The sequence below is a fragment of the Onychomys torridus genome, chromosome 17 (genome assembly GCF_903995425.1).
Source record: "Onychomys torridus chromosome 17, mOncTor1.1, whole genome shotgun sequence".
Taxonomy (NCBI): domain Eukaryota; kingdom Metazoa; phylum Chordata; class Mammalia; order Rodentia; family Cricetidae; genus Onychomys; species Onychomys torridus.
Genome location: NC_050459.1, coordinates 20,197,998 through 20,222,464, shown reverse-complemented (window position 1 = coordinate 20,222,464; position 24,467 = coordinate 20,197,998). Strand labels below are relative to the sequence as shown.

The 24,467-nt window shown below is 43.4% G+C and overlaps 1 protein-coding gene across 3 annotated transcripts in view; it reads right to left on the bottom strand.

Moving 5' to 3' along the window:
• Nsd3 (nuclear receptor binding SET domain protein 3) overlaps positions 1–22,756 on the bottom strand; it is a 109,664-nt gene extending 86,908 nt beyond the window's left edge. For all 3 annotated transcript variants that reach the window (XM_036209382.1, XM_036209383.1, XM_036209384.1), the window contains exon 1: positions 22,698–22,756. The gene's annotated coding sequence lies outside the window, so the exon portion shown is untranslated. The remainder of the gene's footprint in view (positions 1–22,697) is intronic.
• Between the last annotated feature and the right edge of the window lie 1,711 nt (positions 22,757–24,467).

The window sequence follows — 24,467 nt, the reverse complement described above, 5'->3', positions numbered from 1 at the left end:
TTCTTCATGTGAACTGTTACATGGAGCGTTTCTCTACGTTTATGGTAAATGTAGTCACAACCTGTTTCCATAGCAACAAGAGTGAAATGCATTCAGTCTATGGAAATGAAGCTACTATGCTGATCCTCAAAAACCAGGCAAATTCACTGTTTGACCACTACTATGGCAAAAATAAAAAAAAGCTAAGACATATAACCTTGAGAGAGTGGAGAGTCACCTTTAAAAAAACAAAACAGTGTGCAGTCTTTGACACATACAGAGGTGCCACACTATTTTGGTTCTGTGTTCAATTATATTTAATATCTGTATAGACATGATCAATGTGAATCTTGGACTCTAAGTTACAAATTTTGAAGCTGGGTGTGGTGGTGCACACTTTTGATCCTACCACTCCAGAGGCAGAGGCAGGCAGACTTACTGAGTTCCAGGGCAGCCAGAGTTACAAGGCACAATCCTGTGTGGTGGTTTGAATAAAAATGGCCTTCATAGGCCCAAAGAGAGTGGCACTATTAGGAGATGTGGGTGTAGCCTTTTTTAGGAGGAAGTGTATCCCTGGGGGCAGGTTTTGAGGTCTCAGAAGCTCAAGCTAGGCCTAGTATAGCACAGTCTCTACCTGCTGTCTTTGGATCCAGACATAGAACTCTTAGCTCCTTCTCCAGCACCATGTCTGCCTGCACACTGCCATGTCCCCCAACCATGATGATGGACTAAACCTCTGAAACTGTAAGCCAGCCCCAATTAAATGCTTTCGTTTATAAGAGTTGCCACGGTTGGGGGCTGGAGAGATGGCTCAGAGGTTAAGAGTACTGGCTACTCTTCCAGAGGTCCTGAGTTCAATTCCCCACAACCATATGGTATCTCACAACCATTTGTAATGAGATCTTCTGGAATATAGACAGAACACTATATACATAATAAATAAATAAAATATTTAAAAAAAAGAGTTACCATGGTCACAGTGTCTCTTCATAGCAATAGAAACCCTAACACATCCTGCCTCAAAAAAAATCATCATCATCATCATCATCATCATCATCCCAGGCAGTGGAGGTGTGCACCTTTAATCCCAGCACTGGGGAGGGAGAGGCAGGCAGATCTCTAAATCCAAGGCCAGCCTGGTCTACAGAATGAGTTCCAGGGCAGTCAGGGCTACACAGGGAAACCCTGTCTTGAAAAACCAGTAATAATAGTCATAGTAGTAGCAGTAGTAGTATTAGTAACAATAATAATCATCTATAATTTTGCCCATTTTGATTTCATAATTTAAAATTAACTTTTAGTAATGTAACAAACAAGTATGCATTTAGAATAATGGAAGTGTGTTATTTTGCTTTATACCTATTTTAAAACTGTAAAACACTCAGCAGCTATTAGAACAGAAGGAAAAGTCAAGTTCTGTACTCTACATAGGGTCCAAATTACACTTAAAACCAACACTCTTCCTCTCTAACTTCACACAGGGGTTTTTGGTTTTGGGTTTTTTAGTTTTGTTTCATCTTGAGACAGGGTCTCACTGTATAGCCCTGGCTGGCCTCAAACACTGAGATCCACCTGCCTCAGCCTCCCCAGTACAAGGCTCTCATGGGTTGTTTCTACTCAAAATTTAATGTTACCATTAAGTTATAAATGTTGGTAGAGCTTTTGGAAACAAATAACAAAAGCCCACAGGGTTCTAAGAACCTGACCACACCTCCGCAGTACCAAAAAGGAAATGAATAACAATGTTTACCTTCACAAAAAGTAGCTAGAATTGATAAGCATCTCATCCATTTCCCAGAGATGAAAGGCAATACCGGAATTTGGCACAGTAACCTCAATAGAAGGCCAATCTTTCAGACGAAATGGATCCTGCTTGAAATTTTTTTGTGCAGCACTACAAACTTTCAATTGGAAGTGGTTGCTCCGTTTGTCTCTAGATTATCCTACCCTCGGAGAGAACACACACCAGATTACAAGACTTACTGTTTGCCAACAAACAAAATGAACTGCTTTCAATGACATTTTATCTATACTTATACAAAACTCTGGGTAGAAATAGTTAATTCTGACTAAAATTTGGGCATTTTCTCGGTTTGTAACTCATGGTAATACAAACACACAGATTTTCAGGCCATTATAGAATGGCATTATCTCTACAGGTTCTTTACAATTGTTTTCAGTTTTCCTGTGATTTTATAAAGACAATTTGATGGTATCAAAATTTTAAAGTACTTCTACCAAGCTGGGAGTAGTGGTGCATGCCTTTAAACCCAGCACTTGGAAAGCAGATGAGTTCCAGACCAGCCAGGTCTCCATAGTGAGTTCCAGGCCAGCCAGAGCTACATAGTGAGATCCTGTCTTAATAAAATAAACTAAAAAAGAAAAAGAAAAAAAGAACTAACTGACATCAATTTAGCTGAGGCTAGCTCTGAAAGCTTAAGGCTATGATTTATAGGGAGCCTTTCCTTCAGTGACTTTTCAACATCGTACTAATAAAACATTGTTATTCCATTAAGGCAGCATGGCCTTTTCCTATGAGAATTAACATTCTGTTTTAGTAACTTTAACTGTGCTGTGGATTTTCACTAAAGGTACTTTCCAAGGTAGCCTTTCAACAAGAAGTCGAACCTGATGACTAACTGCTGAGTTTAAGTGGAAAACCTACTTGCTTAAAAAAATAAACAATTGAAAAAAAAAAAAAATTGGGTTGAAGAGATGGCTCCAAGCCTGACCACCTGAGCTCAATCCAGGTTGGGGAGAGAACTGATTCCTACAAGTTATCCTGACCACCACCTGTGCTCGCATGATGCATGCGCGTGCGTGTGTACACACACACACACACACACACACACACACACACATAAATGGAATTGGGTTCTTTTTTTTGTTTTGTTTTGTTTGGTTTTTTTTTTGTTTTTTTGAGACAGGGTTTCTCTGTAGCTTTGGAACCTGTCCTGGACTAGCTCTGTAGACCAGGCTGGCCTCGAACTCACAGAGATCCACCTGCCTCTGCCTCCCGAGTGCTGGGACTACAGGCGTGTGCCACCACCGCCCAGCTGGAATTGGGTTCTTAAATAAAGATAAATACTAAGGAGAGACTACACTCACTTTGTATTTCATGTGCCCTCACTCACTTTCCACAAAGGAAGCCACAAATCGTATCTAGTTACTGTAGTTTTCAGGGTGTCCTCCCAGCTCAGCCTCAGGTAGCTGGACGACACGCTACACTAAGCCTCAGATTTTGAAAGAGATTTTTATAAGTAGCTTTGTTGTTGTTGTTGTTGTTTGTTTTTTAAATGTGTAATGGGAATTGGGGCCTCTTGCTGGGTGATGCTCTGGATATAGAAATGATGGCTGTACAACCTGTAAATACACTGAAGTCACACACTGTACACTTTGAAGAGTGAGCTTTAGCCAGACACGATGCTGCATGCATTAGATCCCATCACTGGGGAGGGAGAGGTCAGAAGTTCAAAGCCAGCCTGGTCTACACAGTAAGTTCCAGGCTAACTAGAGATACATAGTGAGACCCTGTCTAAAATAAAAATAAATCTTTAAAAAGTGAGCTTTAAGCTGGGCGGTGGTGGCGCACGCCTGTAATCCCAGCACTCGGGAGGCAGAGCCAGGCAGATCTCTGTGAGTTCCAGGAAAGGTACAAAGCTACACAGAGAAACCCTGTCTCAAAAACCAAAAACCAAAAACAAAAACAAAAAACAACAAAAAAACCTGAGCTTTAATAAGCATGAATTATGTCTCAAAAAACAAAACCTCCCACAAATAGATAATTTCTTTCTTCTACTTTTTTTGATTTTGTTTGAGACAGGGTTCCTCTGTGCAGCCCTAGCTGTCCTGGACTTGCTCTGTAGACCAGGCTGGCCTTGAACTTACAGAGATCCACCTGCTTCTGCTTCCCAAGAGCTGGAATTAAAGATATGTGCCACCACCAGTGAGCAGACATTTTTTTTTCTTAAAAAAAATAAATAAATAAAAATGAAAGTATGTATATTTCACAACAATAAAATTTATCCTTTAAATTTTATTTATCCCTTTAAAACATTACTGATTTCAATGTACATGGTAATCATGCTTGACAATAAAATGCTTATCACTTATCACTGAGGTACAGTAATTAAAAGGTGAAGCGGTGGAAAGGACAGACAGAAAACGGAATGAGAACACAGTCACAGACCCAAGCCCGCACACAAGTGATACAGCAGAAGCACACAGTAGGGATGCAGCATTTAAAAATGGCTCAGAAACAACTGCTTGACCACACAGATCACATAGATTTTAAAAAAGGATCGACGAGCTGGGCACGGTGGCAAACACTGTTAGTTCCAGCACTCGGGAGGCAGAAGCAAGAGGATCCTGTGAGTTCCAGGCTCTAAAGCCAGATCAAGTGTCTCCTCCACTAATATAGCATTCTACGTACACTCCACCACCACATTAAATACCTGGTTCAGGGCTATCCTGTCATAAAGGAAAGGGGTGTCTGTGTGTGCTGTAAGCATGACCTCACAACAGTCATATAAGAAAGAACAGTAAAGTACTCCACTATGTCAATTCTGGACACCAGCTGCTGTCATCTACACTCTGTAGGCTGAGACAAGGGTCAGTGAAGGCTCATGCCAGCTCCTTCCTTCCCATTCTGCTGCTGCTGCTCTAATGGGAAAGAAACCAAATGTTGCAGCCCAGTTACCCCATCCCCCTTACCCTAACTTATTCAGACTTCTCTAACAAAACAAACATTTCTTGGGTAGACACTGTGCTAAGATCTAAAGTCCCAGGGCTGAAGACTCAGACAAGGTCCCTATCATCCTACTGTTTACAATGCCATCCGAGAGGAAAGCAGTAAAGGGAAATGCTGAGGTGTCGCTCAGAGGCCACTCCTGATAACAACGCTCACTTCATACGGAGTGCCGGCATTCCCTCAAGTCCTGAGCACCAGAGATAAAAGATAAAGGAGACCGAGCCAGTCCCTCCTGGCAGAAAAAATCCAGGGCTAAGAAGGTGAAATTCGGGATATCAGTCTCTTCCAGGCTGAGAAGAGCTGAACTCTTCTCTGGACTGACAGACAGCAGATAGCACCTCAGAGAGTTCCAATTAAGAACTTTCTGGGTTCCTCAGTATATAAGTACCAAGCGAGTTAGACTTTGGAAATGTTTTTCTTGATATGCTGTGAAATCGGAGGCATTTAATGAAGACACACCGTGTAAGTGGGAGTGGAGGAGCAGATACTAGAAACTAAGGAAAGAATGAAGTGTGTATTAAGAACACTGGAATAAATCCTCATTTAACACCCACAACTAACTGCAGTACCTGGCACATTATCAATAAATCAATTCTCATGGGAAAAAATATCAGGAAACACAGGACTGGGTTAACTATCACAATATTTTATTACCATTAACTGTAAGTGTTCCTGAGATGCCACCAGCTGTTAACATGAATTAGAGCTAACTCTACACATTGGTTGTGTGCTCCTGTGGGGTAGTACACATGTGTGTATGCATATGCTTGTAGGCCTAGAGGTTTTCCTATATCACTCTCCATTTTCTCTTTTGAGACAGCTGGCCAATAAGCTCCCAGAAATCCTACCTGTCTACTCCCCAGTTCCAGGGTCACAGGTGAACTGCTATACTTGTTTGGTGTGTAGGGGTGGGGGGCGGTACCAGGGATCCAAAGTCAAGGTTTCACACTCGTGTGGCGAGCACGTTAACAACTGAGTCAGCACCCGATCTGCTATCTGTTGTTTGTCTGAGACAGGGTCTCACTATGTAGCTCTGACTGTCCTGTAGACCAGGCTGGCCTCACACTCAAGAGCTCCACTTTCCTCTGCCTCCTGAGTGTGGAATAGAAGGTGTGTGCCACCACTGCCCAGGGAGACTGGCTCTTTCTTCCTAAAGAACTGGTGAAGAAAGCTCAGAAAGTCTCTGCAACATCACTTGTATGCCCAGCACAAAGCCTGTCAGCCAGTAATCAGGTCACTATGAGAAAAACAACAAAGTAAAATTTACCCCAATTACTTTGAAACCCTTTTAATAGTTATAATATGCAATTTTACTTTAGCTGGTAATACTTTCATTAAAAAATAAAATTAGAAAGCGTTTTATTAAATGCCAAAAATAAGGCCTATGAGATGATTCAATGAGTAAAGGTATTTGCCACCAATCCTGAGACCTGAGTTAACTCCTCACAACCCACAAGAGAGAATCAACCACCACCCTTGTCTTCTAACCTCTACTCATGCACCACAGTGTGCACACACAAATAAATATATTTTTTAAAAAACATACTGAAAACACACACGATAAACAACATGTCACCTAAGGGTCACTGGCTAAAAAGATCTTTTCAGAAATAGTATTTATGTAACGTGATATTCTCCACCATAAGTCTAATAACTCTACAAGCATATATAAACAGACAGTGGGCTACAATTCATATTAGGTACATTATGAAATACTCTTTGTATCAGTATTAAAGATAAGATTTGAGTCACTGTTAATGGGATTATAAGAAACTGTCATAATGTTACACTGATAAAAATATTAGAATCTTGACCTCTAGTAAAGGTGACTACCAGGGAAAGAAGAGTGACTTTTTGACATGAGTTATGGATTACTCCTAACCCTGTCCTCAACAACAACATCATACACATCTGAAGTGTACAGCTTCACTATTGACAGACTGGCCAGTTCAAATCTCTAAAATTCATGTTTGTCTTTTTTTGTTGATGTTTTTTCAAGACAGGGTTTCTCTGTGTAGCTTTGCGCCTTTCCTAGAACTCACTTGGTAGCCCAGGCTGGCCTCGAACTCACAGAGATCCGCCTGGCTCTGCCTCCCGAGTGCTGGGATTACAGGCATGCGCCACCACCGCCCGGCCATGTTTGTCTTTTTGAGACAGTATCTCAGAGATCTGCCTGCCTCTACTTCCCCCTCCCAAGGACTATGATTAAAGGTGTATGACACCATAACCAGCAAATGCTTTTACAATCCAAAGCAAAGTGCAGCAGTACCGTCTTGTGCTATGGACGAGAGCAGCTCTCAACGGCCGTTCTGTGGGTGGCTGCATGAGGTGGAGTACACCTTTAATCCCAGCACTCAAGAGGGGCAGAGGACCTCTGTAGTCCAAGGCCAGCCAGAGCTGCAGAGTGAAACCCTATCTCACAAAACAAAATGTGCTTGGTAGTGACATACACCTTTAATCCCAGCCCTCAGGAGGCAGAGGAATGAGATCTCTGAACTCGAGACCAGCCTGGGCTACAGAGTGAGTTCCAGGACAGGCAGGGATACACAGAGAAAGCCTGTCTTAGAAAACCAGAAACAGAAACAGCAGTGAAGCCGACCAACAGACCCCACCATGCACTCACGTCCCATTCCTTTCTGCATCTCCATCCCTCGTACAATAGATGAATACAGAAGCCGCTGAATGAATGCACAGACAGCAGAAGACAATCTCTCCTGTATTAATTAGTCCACTGGGCGTAAAATAACGACAAGGAGCCTGTACGGAATTCATTGGAGAGGGTTAGAAAGAACAGTGAAGGCATTCAAAATAGTGGAAGGAGCCGGTGGTGGACACTTTCAATCCCAGCAGAGGCAGGTAGATCTCTATAAACTGCAGCTCAGTCAGGGCGATACAATGAGACCTTATCTCAGAAAAACAAAGTTGGGGAGGGAAGTCTGGACACAGCTCAGAGGTTAAGAGCACTTGCTGCTCTTGTACAGGACCCTGGTTTAGTTCCCAACATCCTCATGGTGCTCACCACTATCTGTAACTCCAGTTCCAGGGGATCCAACACCCGCTTCTGACCTCCAAAACACAAGGCATGTATACGGAATACATACATACATGCAAGAAAAACACTCATATATGAAATAAAAATAAGTAACCAAAAATATGTTTAAGATAATAAATTATTATGTTTTTAAAAGCTTATTCTATACAACACAAAAAAACTGTATCAAGCAAGCATTTTTCTAATGAATAACTTTAAGTAGAAATTTATTTTGTAAAAATAAATGACAGAATCAGAGGATAACTCAGTGAGCAAAGTTCTTGCTACAGAATTTCAGTCCCCAGTACCCACACAAGCCGAGTGCACATCTATAACCCCAGTGCTGGAGGGATGAAAACAGTGGGTACCAGGGGCTTGCTGGTCAGTCCAGCTAAAATGATGAGCTCCAAGTTTACTGAAAAACTTTGTTGGAAGAAGTGGGGGCTGGAAGGATGGCTTAAAATCACTTGCTGCTCTTGAAGAGGACCTGGGTTCAATTCCCAGTCTCTACATGGAGCTCAGAACCATCTCTATCTGCAGTCCCATGGACCAGACATGCTCTTCTTACCTCCTCCAGCTGCACGAATGTGGTGCAGACAGGCAGCAGGCAAAACATTTACATGCATAAAAGAAATCCTAAAAAACTTAGGGTAGAGAAATAATAAAAGACACTGTAACACTAGCCTCTAGCCTCTACATGCACCCACACAGTGAGAGCAGCCAACACATATGAGCACATACCAAAATACACACACACACACACACACACACACACACACACACACACACACAATTACGAAAATTACGAACAAGTCCTCTAAATAAAGGCTTTCATTTACAATTTAGATAATTGTTCCATCGTTTAAGAATATGCAGGGGCTAATGAATTTACTCCATGGCTAAGAGCACTGATACCTTTGTAGAAGATCTGGGTCCAATTCCTAGTACCCACATGGAGACTCACAACCATCTGTAACTCCAACTCCATGGGGCTGACATCCTTTCCTGACCTCCAGGAGCAAGCACATGGTGTGTGTGTGTGTGTGTGTGTGTGTGTGTGTGTATGCGTGTATGTGCACATTTATAGACATATATACACACATACTTGTATATATTTGCAGGCCAAACATACATATACAATAATATATATTTTAAAATTTGTATGGAAGCCTGGCCTTGTGGTGCACACCTTTAATCCCAGCACTCAGGAGGCAGAGGCAGGCGGATCTCTGTGAGTTCGAGGCCAGCCTGGTCTACAGAGCGAGATCCAGGAAAGGATCCAAAGCTACACAGAGAAACCCTATCTCAAAAAAAAAAAAAAAAAAGGAGGAGGGAAGAAGGAAGGAAGAAAAAGTCTTATGGTAACCTGAGCTGTCTTCCAACACACTGTATAACCGAAGAACTCAAACTTCAGATGCTCCTGCCTCCACTTCCCAAGTATAAGCATGCACTAGTCCAAAAGATACAGACATAAAGTCTACATTTAAAACATTTTATTGCAATATCACTGGGTTTGAGGCCAGCCTGGTCTTCAGAATGAGTTCTAGGACCGTTAAGACTACACAGAGAAACCCTGCCTTGAAAAACAACAAAAACAAAACAAAACAAAAACAAAACTTTATTGCTCAGAAGTCTATATGCTGTTGTTAGTTCCAGTGACTAAAAGGATTTTAGGGAAACTGAAGAGCTGGCTCAGAGATTACAAGCACTGGTTCTCTTGCAGAGGACCCAGGTTCAGTTCCCAGCACCCACATGGTGGCTCACGACAGCCTGTAACTCCAGTTCTAGAGCATCTGATGGCCTCTGCTGACCTCTGCAAGCATGCATGTGGTACACAAACATACATGTAGGCAAAATACCCAAACATAAATCTAAAAATAAAAAAATTTTAGGGACTGTACCTAAGCAGCAGAAGCCAAATTCCAGGTTCCATCCCACACCAAAACAAAACAAAACAAAACAAAAATAAAGAACTTCAAAACTGTCCTTTTCAACTTTTTTTTTTAAACTGGGGGTGGGCACACATGAGTAAGTACCAAGTTGTGCATATGGAGATTGGAGAGCTACTTGCAGGAATTGGTTCTCTCCCTCCACCATATGGATTCCAGGTACCAGGGAATCAAACTCAGGTCTGCACAGGCTTGGCAGCAAGCACCTTTACCCTCTGAGACATCTCACCAGCCTGTATTCTGGGTTTCAAACAATTATTATTAATAAGCTATTTTATGTGAATGGGTTTGTTAACTTCAAAAATAGTAAACATGCAGGGGGTGAGACTTTATAGCAAACATTCTCCGGGGAAGACATTTAAATATCGAATGCTGGCTGGAGAGATGGCTCAGTGGTTAAGAGCTCACTGCTCTGAGTTCACTGCTCCTGTAGAAGAGGAGAGTTCAGATTCCAATACCCACATCAGGTGTCTCACAATTGCCTGTAACTCTGGCTCCAGATGCCCTCTTCCGGCCAACTCAGGCATCTTCATGCACATGTATATTCACACACAGACACAATAAATACACATAATATAAATTGTTTAAGTTTCTATAAAAAAAAAGGGGGGGTCCATCCCTAGCTGCTGGTGGTGGTGGTTCATGCCTATAGTCAGAAGTTCAAGGTCATACATAGCAAGTTTGAGGCTGCTTGGGCTGAAGACCGTATCTCAAAAGGAAATTCAGTTCTCTCCATTACCTCAAAGCTCTACCACACAGCGCTGATCGCACAGCATTGATCTAGTAAAACACCGTCCTTCAAACAACCTCAGGAAAACGTTCTTCCAAGATGACAGAAATAAAGTTAGTCATGAACACTCTGAAGAAATGGGCAAATATTATGATGCAAGAAAGAAATCAGCCTGGCATGATGGCACACACCTTTAATCCCAGCACTCAAGACTCAGGCAGAGACAGGTGGATCTCTGTGAGCTCAAGGCCAACATGATTCTACATAGAGACACCCTGTCTCAAAAAAAGAAAAAAGAAATAAAAGAAGAGAGATCACATACACAGACATTTAAGCAATCATACTTCATGCTAGAATAAAATGTCAGATAAACCCAGGGACAAGCAGAATGTCCACAGAGTAAAAGCATATACTATTAATACTGGTCTTAAAGTCATGTGACTTGAATCATAGTCAGGAGACTTTTGAAAAAAATTTTTTAGTTTTACTTGTATGGGTGATTTGCCTACATGGATGTCTTGCATCATGTCTATGCCTGGAGCCCTCAGAGCCCAGGAGAAGGTGTTGGATTCCCTGGAGCTAGAGTTACAGGCAGCTGTGGGCTACTACACTGGTGCTGGGGATTGAACCCAGGTCCTCTGGAAAAGCACCCAGTGCTCTTAACCATGGAGCTATCTCTCCAGCCTTGTCATGAAACTTCTAAGAGCTGGGCGTAGTAGCTCACCCCTTTAGTGGTTCACTCTTTTAGTCCCATAACTTAGGAGGTAGAGGCAGAAGAGTCTCTGTGAGTTCTAGGCCAGCCTTGTCTACATAGAGAGTTCCAAGACAGCCAGAGCTACACAGTGAGACTGTGTCTTGAAGGAAGGAAGAAAGAAGGGAGGGAGGGATGGCGGAAGGGAGGGAGGGGAAGAAAGAAACTTCTAACTCAGTGTGCCAATCTGGAGATCTAACCCCTCTGGGCTCTGACGTACAGTGTAAATGGACATTAAACCATATGATGAAGTATCTAAAATGACTCCAAACAATGGGAAGAGATGCCATTCCTCCTAGATGTCCACAGATGAATGTATAGCTTGGGTTTTTATCTTGACATGGACATATATGGCTTTTAAATTAAATTAATTAAGCCTCAATTGCCTTAACATTATTTAATGACTTTTATTTGAAATATCAAACATTAAATGAAATTTACATCCAATGCTTAGCTACATAAGATTTTAGAGGTACAAAATCAGCATGACTAGCATACTGTCTTCATAAAATTTTCTAAGTAATCAAAACATATCCAAAGCTATAAATTTTCCTCTAATTTTTCTCTTTATATTTTAAAAAATTTTGACAGAACAAAAAAATTAAGTATAACTATGCTACTCCACAATCTGGTTAGCTTTGTTGCTATCACTTTAAATAGTTCCCGAAACTTTCACTTGAAATTCCCCACTTACAGCGCGCTAAAGTCCTGTAATGTAGCTCAGGATTTAGAGGATAGCCTGGACTACATAGTCACACCGCCCCACATCGCAAACTACTGAAAGTTACTACAAACTAAGCAACTTCTTTTTTAGAAAGTATTGATTTATGTATGTACATGCACCTGAGCCTATGTATATATACTGTATGTGTAACACATGGGTACAGGAGACCATGGAGGTCAGAACGGGGCACAAGATCCCCTGGAACGGGGTTACAAGCAGTTGTGAGCCATGTGGGAGTTAGAAAGAAACCTAGGTCTTCTGCAAGAACAGTAAGCACTCTTTTTTTTTTGGGGGGGGGTTCTTTGTGCAACAGACCTGGCTGTCCTGGAACTCACTCTGTAGACCAGGCTGGCCTTGAACTCACAGCGATCCGCCTGACTCTGCCTCCTGAGTGCTGGGATTACAGGTGTGAGCCACCACAGCTAGTTGGTTCTTAGAGTTTTATAAATGTTCATTTTACTTTTTCATACCTTAGATTCTCTTCTATCCTCAAATCCAAAAAAAAAAATGAAGCTGGGTGGTGGCGGCGGCGGCGGCGCACACCTTTAATCCCAGCACTCGGAGGCAGAGGAAGGTGGGTCTCTATGAGTTTGAGGCCAGCCTGGGCTACAGAGGGAGTCCAGGTCAGCGAGGGTTGTAACACAGAGAAACTCTGCCTCCAAAAAAAAAAAAAAAAAGACAAAGTAATACGTGTTTTAAAGTACTAAGCAATACGTAAAACTAAAAACCTAAAGTTTTAGTTTCCTATAGCGACATCTGGTGTTTTCTGCTTTGTTTCACTAGTTCTATCACTTCGGGATTTTAGACTCAATTACAGTCAAATTTTACATCACTTCCTTGTTTCATCAGAACACTGAGCACTGGTTCAGTTATAGACGAATCATGTTACAATAACATCAGTGGAAGGCAATTTGGACTGGAAAGTTAGCTTCTTGTTCATACTTGTACCAACACGAATTCTCTTTCTGAGAACACCCACACAACCTATGCAAAGATGCTGCTCCAACATATTTTAACATCTACTAAGGCAACCAAGTGAGTTCATTTCTTCATCCACTAGACACATAATTACAGACAACCTCATCTGCAAACAGGGTTTCCTTTCTTCCTTCTCTCTTTTTTAATGCCAGAAATCAAACCCAGGGCCTCTTGATGCACAGAGAAACACTCTACTGCTGAGCCACGCTCTCAGCCTCTAATACATTACTTCTGTTTTTAAGAAGTACGGATTACCAACTACATGCCTGCTCCAGTCTAGGTACTTAGCACTTTCAATCTGCAGCTCTACAACTAAGAAGTAGTCATCTCTACTCAACAACAAGAATATTAACCCTTGGTGAAAAGGTGAAGTGGGGTAGGAACTCACATCTCAACTTGGGCCCCAGCCAAGAGGGGAGGGAGTTGGAGAGGTGGCGCTCTGGTTGAGAGCACTTGCTGCATAGCCACGAGGATCTGAGTTTCGATCACAGCACCCACATAACAAGCTAGGCATGAGCTCACAAATGCACGTTTGCAACCCCAGTACTGTGGGGGCAGAAACAGAAGGTTTAGAGGCTTGCTAGTAGGAAAAAGAATACAAGTCCAGGTACAGGGAGAGACCCTGCTTCAGAGGAAACAGGCAGGGAGGGAGAGAGAAGAAGGATACCCAACAACTCTGTGCTTATGCACACAGGTGCACATAAACGTGCATATACCACACCCAACACACACACAGTTCTACTAACTGGCTTAAAGCAAACACAACTGCAGAACAACTACTGGGATAAAGGTCAGTCAGATCAAAGCAAATCTCTTACAGTCGAATAGATGGGTAGAACACACTGTCCATGTACTCCCCCCCCCCCCCCACATGGTTTCTCTGTGTAGCCTTGGCTGTCTCCTGGAATAGCTCTGCAGACCAGGCTGGCCTCGAACTCACAGAGATCCACCTGCCCTCTGCCTCTGGAGTGCTGGGATTAAAGGCGTGCGCCACCTCCCCTGAGCCATTTTTAAAGAAGGTATTTATAAATCAAATCTGAATCAAAATGTTTTACTTTATTAATTTAGTTACATTTATTTATGTGTGTGTCAGAGGCAGAAACATGCATGGACCACAGTGCTTATGTAGAAGTCACAGGACAACTTAGGAAAACCAATTCTCTCCTTTTCACCATGTGGATTCCAGGCATTAAACTCAATTTGTCAAGCTCGGTGGAAAATACCTTTACCAGATGAGCCATCTACTCAGGCTTTTTTCCCCTTGAGACCAGGTCTCACTGTCTAGTCCTTGCCGGCCTGAGCCACTGTGTAGACCAAACTGCTGGCCACCAACTCACAGAGATCTGCCAGCCTCTGCCTCCCAAGTGCTGGGATTAAGTGTGCAGCACTCTGCCCTGCCAGCAGTAAATCTGTTTGTCTTTATGATGTGCTCTTCCCAAGCTGCTCAAGCTGGTCTCACACTCCAGCAGTCAAGGGACCGCCTGTCTTTGACTTCAAAGTATCTAGAATTCTAGCAGGCAGCACCTTACATGCACTTGAGAGCAGAGAGAGTTCCCAGACAGCCAGGGATACTCAGAGAAACCCTGTCTCAATCAATCAACCAACCAACCAACCAACCAACCAACCAACCAATAAAAGCTAGGTGGTGGTTGCTCACAAATTTAGTCCAGCACTCAGGAGGCAGAAGCTGGTGGATCTCTGAATTTGAGGCCGGCCTGGTCTACAGAACAAGTTCCAGGACAGCCAGGCCTACACAGAGAAACCCTGTTGTGAAAACAAAATGAATGAATGAATGAATGAATGAATGAAAGAAAGAAAGAAAGAAAGAGAAAGAGAGAAAAGCCAGCCAACTGATCTACTTATCCGAATTGGTTTCTATGGACAGTGAGAAAGCTGCCAGTGCTGACACCATGTTAGCAGCTGAAAAGGCAAGGAAAGTCTTTAAGGTCCTCAGCATTGCAGTGTTGAAAAAGCTGTTAAGACTTCAAATTAAAGTTCACTAGTTCTAAGAACTTCATATTGAAAAAGTAAATCCAATGTCATTTTCTTTGAAGGGCTACAGCAAGCGAATTGAGGCAAAGAACATTCTAAACGGAAGAAATTAATAAATAAAAATTGGTTTATTAAAAGACAATTTGGGGGGGACTGGAGAGATGGCTCAGTTGCTCTTCCAGACGACTGGGGTTCAATTCCCAGTATCCATATGGCAGCTCACAACTGTATCACTCACACAGACATATAGACAGGCAAAACATCAATGCACACTAGATAAATAGATAAATAAATTTTGAAAAAATAGTAATTTTGAAGTAGACTGAAATCTGAAGACTTATTCTATATTAGATGGCACTCTTTTTGGTTTGAGGCATCTAGGAAATTTCAAATTCTCCCATTCCTAAATTAAATAAGTATTGTGCTTTCAAATTCATTTTTAAAAAACTGGAGTTATTGTGTGGGTATTTATAAAACAACCTAAGAGGGTACCATATAAAATGTTATTATATAGCTTACATGAAAACTATAATGTATATAATTCTTTTTCATTTTTTCCCTTTGCTTTCTCCTCAACATTAGTCCTGATTGAGATTCATATCTTCCCCCAGCTTGGTGATACATGTCTGTAAACCCCAGCACTTGGAAGATGGAGGCAGTACAAACAAGAGTTCAAGGCTAGCCTCCTCCACATAACAGGTTGAGGCCAGTCCATCTCAAAGAGGAAAAAAAGAAAACAAGGGATTCCTATCTGGTTCATGTAGCACATGCACATACTGAGCACTTGTTCAAGGCCTCCAGTTACATGGGGAGTTCAGTGGTGGGCAGCCAGCCTGGGCTACTGGAGACCGCCCCATCTTAAAACAAACAAACAAACAAATGCCACGCCTATTAATTTTTAAATACACTAAGAATCCTCCTTCAGGGATGCTTCTCAAATTCGAAATCTTGTTAATGGCCAATGTGCTACAGGAGAAACAACACACATTCATCCAGCAAAACCACCATTTCCTAATTCACAAAATTCAAAATACGTCTTTTACTTTTTCACGTCCCACTATAGAGGTGTTATCCATGCTCTAGCAGTGTTCAGAGAACTATGTACTTCCTAAGGTTAGTAGTAAAAATGAAAATGAAACTGTATGCTTTTACAAAACACAAGCTAGGACAGGCAGGCAGGCTGTTGAGGGAGTCAGAGACTTGCCTGGACAGCCTCACTTCCTGAGTTTGCTCCCTGGCCCTCAGAGTGGAAGGACACACACCGGCACTCACATCTGGACACACACAGTGAAATAAGACAGCCAGACTTCTAAGTGAGCTCACTGCAGTGCATCTAGTTCCTAAGTCCGTCTTTTTAATTCTGGAAGATGAAATCCGCTGTGCGAGTGTCTGTGTGGGTGTGGGTAATCGCAGAAGTCGGTTCTCCTTCTCCGTCAGGAAGGTCCCAGGGATCTAACTCAGGCTGTCTGTCAAGTATGGTGGCAAGTCCTTCACCTGTTGAGCCGTCTCACCCACAGGCCCTTCATATTAATATTTACGAAAAGATTTGTTTACGAAAAGAAATAAAGCTCATTACTTATTTAAAAACACAAGTGATGGATGTGTTGTTTATTAACAAAAAAAAAAAAAAATCATTTGAATTGCTTCTTCAAAAGCTAATACCTTTTCCCCTCTCTGAAGTAAAACTAAAAACAGCATTGCATTGAAAAACAGATTTTTATGAATACCAACTTCTAAATCTTTTTAAAGCTTTAACAAATTTAATTTCTTGGGACTGATCTGCTTGTCACTGTGGAACAGTATGCATATGACTTTTGTTTGGAATCATAGAATATATTTTCTTTTTTGGTCGAGCTTCACTTAGCAGAATTAACTCAAGCTTCATCCATGCTGTGTTTATCATTTATTCCTTTTTATAAATGATCAGTAAAGATGTATATAACACAATTTAACTCTGTGTGTGTGTGTGTGTGTGTGTGTGTTGTTGTTGTTGTTGTTGTTGTTTGAGAGAAAGTCTCACTGTTTACACCAGACTGGTCCCAAACTTGAGAACCTCCTGAGTGCTGGGATCCTAAGTGTTTACCACTCTTGGCCTCATATTTGACAACTCTGTGTGTGTGTGTGAGAGTGTGTGTGTGTGTGTGTGTGTGTGTGTGTGTGTGTGTGTGTATGTGGTTTTTTGACACAGAATATCTCTTTGTAGCCCTGGCTGTCCTGGAACTCACTCTGCAGACCAGGCTGGCCTTGAACTCACAGAGATGCCCCTGCCTCTGCCTCCCAAGTGCTGGGATTAAAAGCCTGCATCACCACCACGCAGCTTTGGCAACTATTTTTGATAATTATATATTTCTGGACTCTAGTCCATTCATCTATCTTTATGCCAATAAAATACAATCACTGGCTTTATAAACCCTGGGAAAGAGTAGCATAAGTCTGGGCTGGAGAAATGGCTCAGTGGTTAAGAGCACTGGCTGTTCATCTAGAGGACCTAGGTTCAGTTCCCAGCAACCACATGGCAACTAACGACTGTCTAACTCCAGTCTTTAATATCTACAACAGGTAAGAATTTTTGCTTTAAGAGATTCAGTAAGTTGGGCACAGTGGCACAAAACTATAATTCTAGCAGTTGAGAGACAAGGTAGAAAAAGGCATGAATTAGGTATGCTAGCCTGGGCTATATACAGTAAGTTTAAATGAATTCATTTAATATGAATTTATGGGAACATATTTTTGTGATAGGAAAAAGTAATTTAAAAAATTAATCAATAGTGTCTCCTAGATTTTTTTTTTAATTGAGACAGGGTCTCACTATGTAGACCAGGCTAGCCTTGAACTCAGAGCTCCACTCACCTCTGCCTCTCAAGTGCTGGGAATAAAAGCATGTGCCACCATGTCAGGCCTGCAATGTTTTTAAAACTATTGTTTTTAATTAAGTATTTTCAGCTCATTAAAAAAACAAACAGGGGTTGGGGATTTAGCTCAGTGGTAGAGCACTTGCCTAGCAAGCACAAGGCCCTGGGTTCGATCCTCTGCTCCAAAAAACAAACAAACAAACAAAAAGAAAACTTGACCAGCATCTCAATTTTACTTTGGGACCAAGACTAGTTTTCTGATTTTTTTTTCCTCCATTCCTAACTATTTCGCTGACAATTTTATTACAACAAGGAAAATTCTGTCAAAACCTATTTCATTACACAAAACACAAACTTCAAGATAGCCTGGATATAGTGAATTTACACATAAAAACATTTTGTCCATATGCTACCTGTTGAAGTGTGAAAAAAACAACGTAAGCATGAACCCATCCGTGCCTCACTGCAACTCCCTGGAACTCATACTGACTGATGCTGCCTGACCTCAGCTCATTCCCTCTCAGCTCAAAGACTTTCATAGCAAGGAAGCAAAGTAATATGGTCTTGAGACAAGTCACTAGTTTATCACCAAAGCCTTGGACTTTTCTACAGGCCTCAATTTTTTCCTCCTGTAAAATAAGTTAGGTTGTACCATTTATCTTCCATTCGAACAGACTGTCACAAATGTAGTCAAAATCAACCATATTCTTATAACAGCAAAAGAATGATTAACTTAGCTGGTCCTAATCCCGGCACTCAGGAGGCAGAGGTAGAGGTAGATGGATCTCTGTGAGTTCGAGGCTAGCCTGATCTATACAGGGAGTTCCAGGACAGCCCGAGCTACAAAGTGAAACCCTGCCTCAAAAAAAAAAAAAAAAAAAAAAAAAAAAGAAAGAAAGAAAGAAAGAAAAGAAAAAGAAAAATGAAAACAAACAAACAAATGGGTTAACTTAAGTGGTAGTATTCCAAAAAATGGACCACTACTGGACTCTGAACCAAAAGTTGCAGGTCCACAGGCCTGCTAACTGAGTTAAGCAAAACAGCAGCCCGCGCTGTGCTGCGCAGGGTCTCAGATACACGGAAGACAGCGAGTTCCAGCTTGAGCGACTTGAAATAAAAGAAGAAAAGGCCAAGGGGTAGCTCAGAGGCCTGGGTTCTAGAATTAGAAGGTGAGCCCATGATATGTGTATTAAGTAAATCCACAGAAACTGTATTACACTCAAGACACTTCCAAGTAGTTATAGTGACAACCCGGGCACTATTCTTTTGAAATATTTTAAATAACAAGCATGTGTTATTCTTATGACTTTAAAGAAGAAACTAACAAACAGTTTGCTGCTCTGGGTTCTCTAATCCAAAAGAGCTATACTCAAATACCAGCCTGGCTATTTAAATATTTACTAACACTTGTAATGTTGTTATCTAGCCTGTTTCTCCATTTGCAAAAAGCAGTTAGAAGTCGAGTCTCAGAAAACCACAGGGAAGGTAAAAGGAAACCATTCCTGAGGAACCAGCAGAGCACACTGCAAGGACTATAGCCATCACTGTATGTTATGGCTATTATTTTAAAATTCCAGAAACTATTGTCTTTAGAGTGTCTCCGGACAGTTAGGCCAAAAAACAAACAAACAAGTTTTGTGGGCAATTAACTTCCTTCATTCAAGATTCCTTTAATCATTATAAGACCATCTGTGAATTTGCCACTCAAAAAAAAAAAAAAAAAAAAAAAAGGAGGAGGGATGTAGTTTAGTTGGCAAAGTGCTTTTAAAGCCCTAGGTGGGACCCCAGCTCTCCATGAACTAGGCATGCTAGCACATGTCAAATGGAAGATCAGAAGTTCAAGGTCAGCTATACTGAAAGTTTGAGGCCAGCCTGGGACATATGAGACTGTGTCTCAATAAATAAGTAAAAAATATTAGGATTGTCAGGCAGTGGTGGCGCGTGCCTTTAAACCCAGTACTCACTCTGTGAATTCCTGCCAACCTGCTCTATAGAGTGAGTTTCAGGACAAGCTCCAAAGCTATAGAGAAACCCTGTCTGGGGGGCCGGGGGTGGGGGGGGGGGGCATAGATCAGAGTCAGAAAGATGGCTCAGTGGTTAAAAGCACTAGCTGTTCTTCCAGAAGACCCAGGTTCAATTCCCAGCAGCCACAAAGCAGCTCATAACCATTCATAGCTCCAATTCCAAAGAACCCTCTTCTGGCCTCCATGGACCCAGACATAAATACAGGAAAAACATTCGTACACAAAAAAATAATTTAAAAAAATTGTAGCTGGGCATGGTGGCGAACGCCTTTAATCCCAGCACTTGGGAGGCAGAGGCAAATGGATCTTTGTGAGTTCAAGGCCAGCCTGATCCACAAATTGAGTTCCAGGACAGCCAGAACTTTTACACAGAGAAACTCTGCCTCAGAAAACAAAACAAAACAAAACAACCCCCCCAAAAAAAATTGTAAGTACCAACTAGGCTGATGATGAGCACAGTGCAGATTTAGATTTTGGGTGTTTAATAACTACAGTATCCTTCTTCACTGAATGGATACCTATCCAAGGAACCCAGAACAGAACATTCTAAGACAGTTCATTCAAGCTTCCAAATAGATGTTTTCTATTGTAATATACAATTGCTCATTTTCCTAAAAATAGTGGCACTAATAGTTCATGCACCTAAGTTTACCAATTACAAATAATATGTCAACCAAGAAAGAAATACAAATAAAATATCTGTATCAAAATAAATTCCAAGTACATGCTAAATGGCTTTTTTGAACAGAATTTGTCCCCAAAATTTAAAAAAAAAAAAAGTTCAGACTATATATTGTCAAATCAAAATACCCCATTATAAATCCAACATTTATGTCAAGTCTAATCTCAGAAAATCGTACTCCAACAATATTAAATTTAAGTTTTCCACCAAACCCCATAAAAATTGAGAAAACATTAGTACTAAGATTAGTTGAATCAGTCTGTAGTACGAATGGATTGAGCCCATTAAACAGTTAACAGGGCTCGCTGGTATTAGAAAACAGTTTCAATATTAACACATGGGCTAAAGTTTGGATTACCACAATTACAATCGTTTTTTTAAGTAAGGCGCATATTGAATCCTTTTCAATATGAAAAGAAAACAGATTTCACCCAATACCAATTTATCCACTTTGTCAAGACTTAGACCCTTAGGAACCAGTCAGAACCATACAAGTAGTTAGATCAGAATACATGAAAGAACATGTAGCTTTCCTGGGAGTGACAGAACTTCCCATGCACCTGCCCCCTAAAGGCTGGCAACTCAATGCAGATCTAAAGCTTACATGCCCACTTCACAGATCACAGTGCTGGGCTGAACTGGCATTTCCAGACTGCACTGAGCCAGCCACATGAAAGCAAAGCGAAGAGGTGATAGAAAGCTAATTAAAAAAACATTATTCATAACATGCATATCACCTATCACATATCACCAGGAACGTTTCTAATTTTCCAATATTCAAAATTAGGCAAGCAGATAATCTACCACAGGGTGATCTTCCCCACCCCTGCCTAAGAGTGCCCCAAGTAAAATAACCAAGGCAATTTCCTTGTTTACTTAAAGAACTGCAAAAAAAAAAAAAAAAAAGAAAGAAAAGAAAAAGAAAAAAAAATGTTGACTTGCTTGAGGTGTCTGAAACCAATCAATATTTAAGACTTTTCACAGTCATGTTTGAAATACCATAGTAATGATTTCTTCAGTTAGTAAAAAGAAATCTAATTTTAAATTTATAAAAAGGGTTAAATTTTACACTGCAATTTATCAGTATGCTTTTTTTTTTTGCAACCAGAAGAGGAAAGAAAGGGAGAAGCAGCAAAACACACAAGACGGAAAACATCGCTACCTCCTTTGGTGGTTATGAGTAATTGTAAATGACCAAAGAGGTAAGAGAAGTTCATGAATAGAAGTGGGGGGGGGGTGTAACAATGTGAACCGGTCCGTTCCAGATTCACGCAGATGTCGGAGAGGAAAAGGAATTTATTTACACTGCAGTGCCTGGTAGCAAACATGGCTGCCCCTGCCCCCTTTAAATCTGAATAGTCTTTACTCCCTCACCAAAACCATCAAATTATGGCCATGTCTCTCCCTGTCTCCCTACCATAACACAAACACATCTCTTCTTCTCTCAGAACAGTAACACCCACACCTCCCTCATTTCACAACAATCATAACCCCGTAACCACTAGCTTCTCTATTTCTGTAGCCTTGAAATACAAGACAGAATACACACAAATATAGGAACAAAAGGCTTTCCTTTCTAACCACCTCAAGAATCCCCATCCCTCTTTTCCTCACACTCTGTGACGCCTGGTCGATAATTCTCATCCCTTCCAACACTCAGCTAATGTCCTTCCCTAGCCGAATCGTACGTCTTTCAGTTTCCTGCGTCTATTTCCTACCCTCCTATTGCATCCTCACACAATCATTTTCATCCCCATTTCCTAATCTTATCTTTTCCTCCACTTTGATTCACTAGTTTCTCCCTTGATTCCCAGAAGATGCCTCGTTCCCCATCAATCCTATCCTATCCCTTTCCCCAACTCTTCTAGTTTCCACACTCCAGTCCAGACCTCCCTAATTTGCAGTCTACCGAGGTCTCTAATGTCCAAATCCAACTCTTCTTCCCTCCCCCTCCCCCGTTTGCATCCTTATCCCCGCCCCCATCCCACCTCTACTCCCAATTCCCAGCTCAGCACCACTACATCATATCCCAAGCCTACCTGCCCCACCTCCCAATTCCTTCCACACCCACCTTACCATCTGCTCTTATTTCCTCGAACCCTTTCAGACCACCCGCGGCAACTCCCCTTCCAGGGTCTCACTCCTTACGGGCGTCTAGGTCTTAGGTCGCCCCCACCCCAAGGAGCCTCCTGAGCCCTGACGCGCAACACACACACACACACACACACACACACACACACACACACGCACTTTACCTTCAGTTTGTTCCATTCTAACCCCCCGGCCGTGTCAGTACGATCACAGGAGAGACACGGAGGCCCGAAGAGGGGCTGGGTTGCCGGCAGCTGCCGGGACCGCGGGCGCAAGAGACGGAACCGAGCTAGGCCGCATGAAATCCTCGGACTAGATTTCCCTCGCGCCGAGCGCCCCTGCCATGGCGGCCGGCACTGAGGAGGGCCACGGCCCGGCCGGCCGGGCTCGTTTGCGGGCAGACGGAAGGCTGCGGGCGACGCGGAGCGAAGGGGAGGCGGCCGGACGGGGGTCGCCGAGTAGCTGCTGGTGCCGGAGAGGAGCCGGAGGCTGGCGGCCCCGAAGGGCAGCGGGGTCCCGGGGCTTCGATCGAAAACTGCACACCTCTCCTAGGCGCCCGGCACACAGCCCCGGCCTCGGCCTCCGTCCGGATCTCCGCGCCGCCAGCTCCCGCCGCCGTCGCCGCCGCCGCCGCCACCGCCGCCGCCGCCGCCGCCGCTGCCGCCGCCTCCGCGCACAAAGCCCCCCCGCCCCGTTCGGCGCCGCCGCCGCCAAATCCTAGGTCTCCCATTGGCCACAGGCCGCGGTGCCTGCCGGGAAATGCAGTCCTGGGCCGGGGCGCCGGGAGCGAAGGAGGAAGAGGGCTCGTCGGCTGCGGAGAGGAGGGGCGCGCGAGAGTCTGGAGCGGACGCGAGACCGCAGGCGATGAGGCAGAGGGACAGGAAGGGCTGGTGCGGAGGGGAAGCCAGGTCGGGCCTGCGAGGCTAATACTTACTAAACGGCAGCACGTACTAGACGCCATATGGTACTCGAGCGGGCCTGCTCTACAATCCCTAGATGTTAGGAAGAACCTAATGACCCGTGCGCGATTACGCAGACCGGGGAAGTGCTCGGGTTCGGGCGTCGCTGTCACTCTTGACAGCTGTCAGCAGAGCGCCCTGGCTCCCCCGGCGTCCCGACCAGGGGCTGCACTTTAGGACGAGAGCCTGAGAGCCTGGGCCGTCTCTCCCTTTCCGCCACGGAGAGAGACGGAAGGCTGCCAGTTTGCAAGCACTGTCGGGGCGGGGGGGGGGGGGGGGATGCCGGGTAGCGTCCGTGTCCGGCTCAGAAAGGCACCCCGACCTCCCGGGCAGGCACTGGACCCGGCTGCCCTCTTCCTGCCCGCACCAGGGCACAGAGACTTGTGGGTAACCAGGAGGACGTCAGTGCGACTGCATCCCAGGCCGCGGGCCACAGCGAGGACTGCGGGCGGGTCACGTGCCCCAGCCCTGCGCTGCTGCTGCTGCTGCTGCTGCTGCTGCTGCTGCTGCTGCTCCGGGGCCAGACCTCCGCACCGAGTGACGTGGGGGTATCTGTCCCAGAGCGATCACCCGAGAATCAGGGGAAGGAGGCAGTGCTCTGCAAACCTCCAGCCCTCCCCATTCTGGGAAATTCGAGTAAAACAACGACAGGCCCCGGGAAACAGTCTCGAAGGAGGGGGGGGGGGGGGGCGGAGTGCAGATGGAGTTTTCCTGGGGCCTGGTGGTTAGTTACTTAGACCCTTCAACCCAGAGACGTGAGCTTACAGAAGAAACATACGTAGCGAGCAGATGAGGAAACCGACATCCACTCTTGCTGTCTGTTCTGAGAACTGCAGAACCCGATCACTACGAAGTGTCATACTCTCCGTGGACACGACAGCGCTCCAACTATTGGTCACCATTACGAGAGATTTCCGATGTGTTTCTCTCTTCAAATCCCTCCTCAGTATTATTTTTAGAGATATTGTAATTATA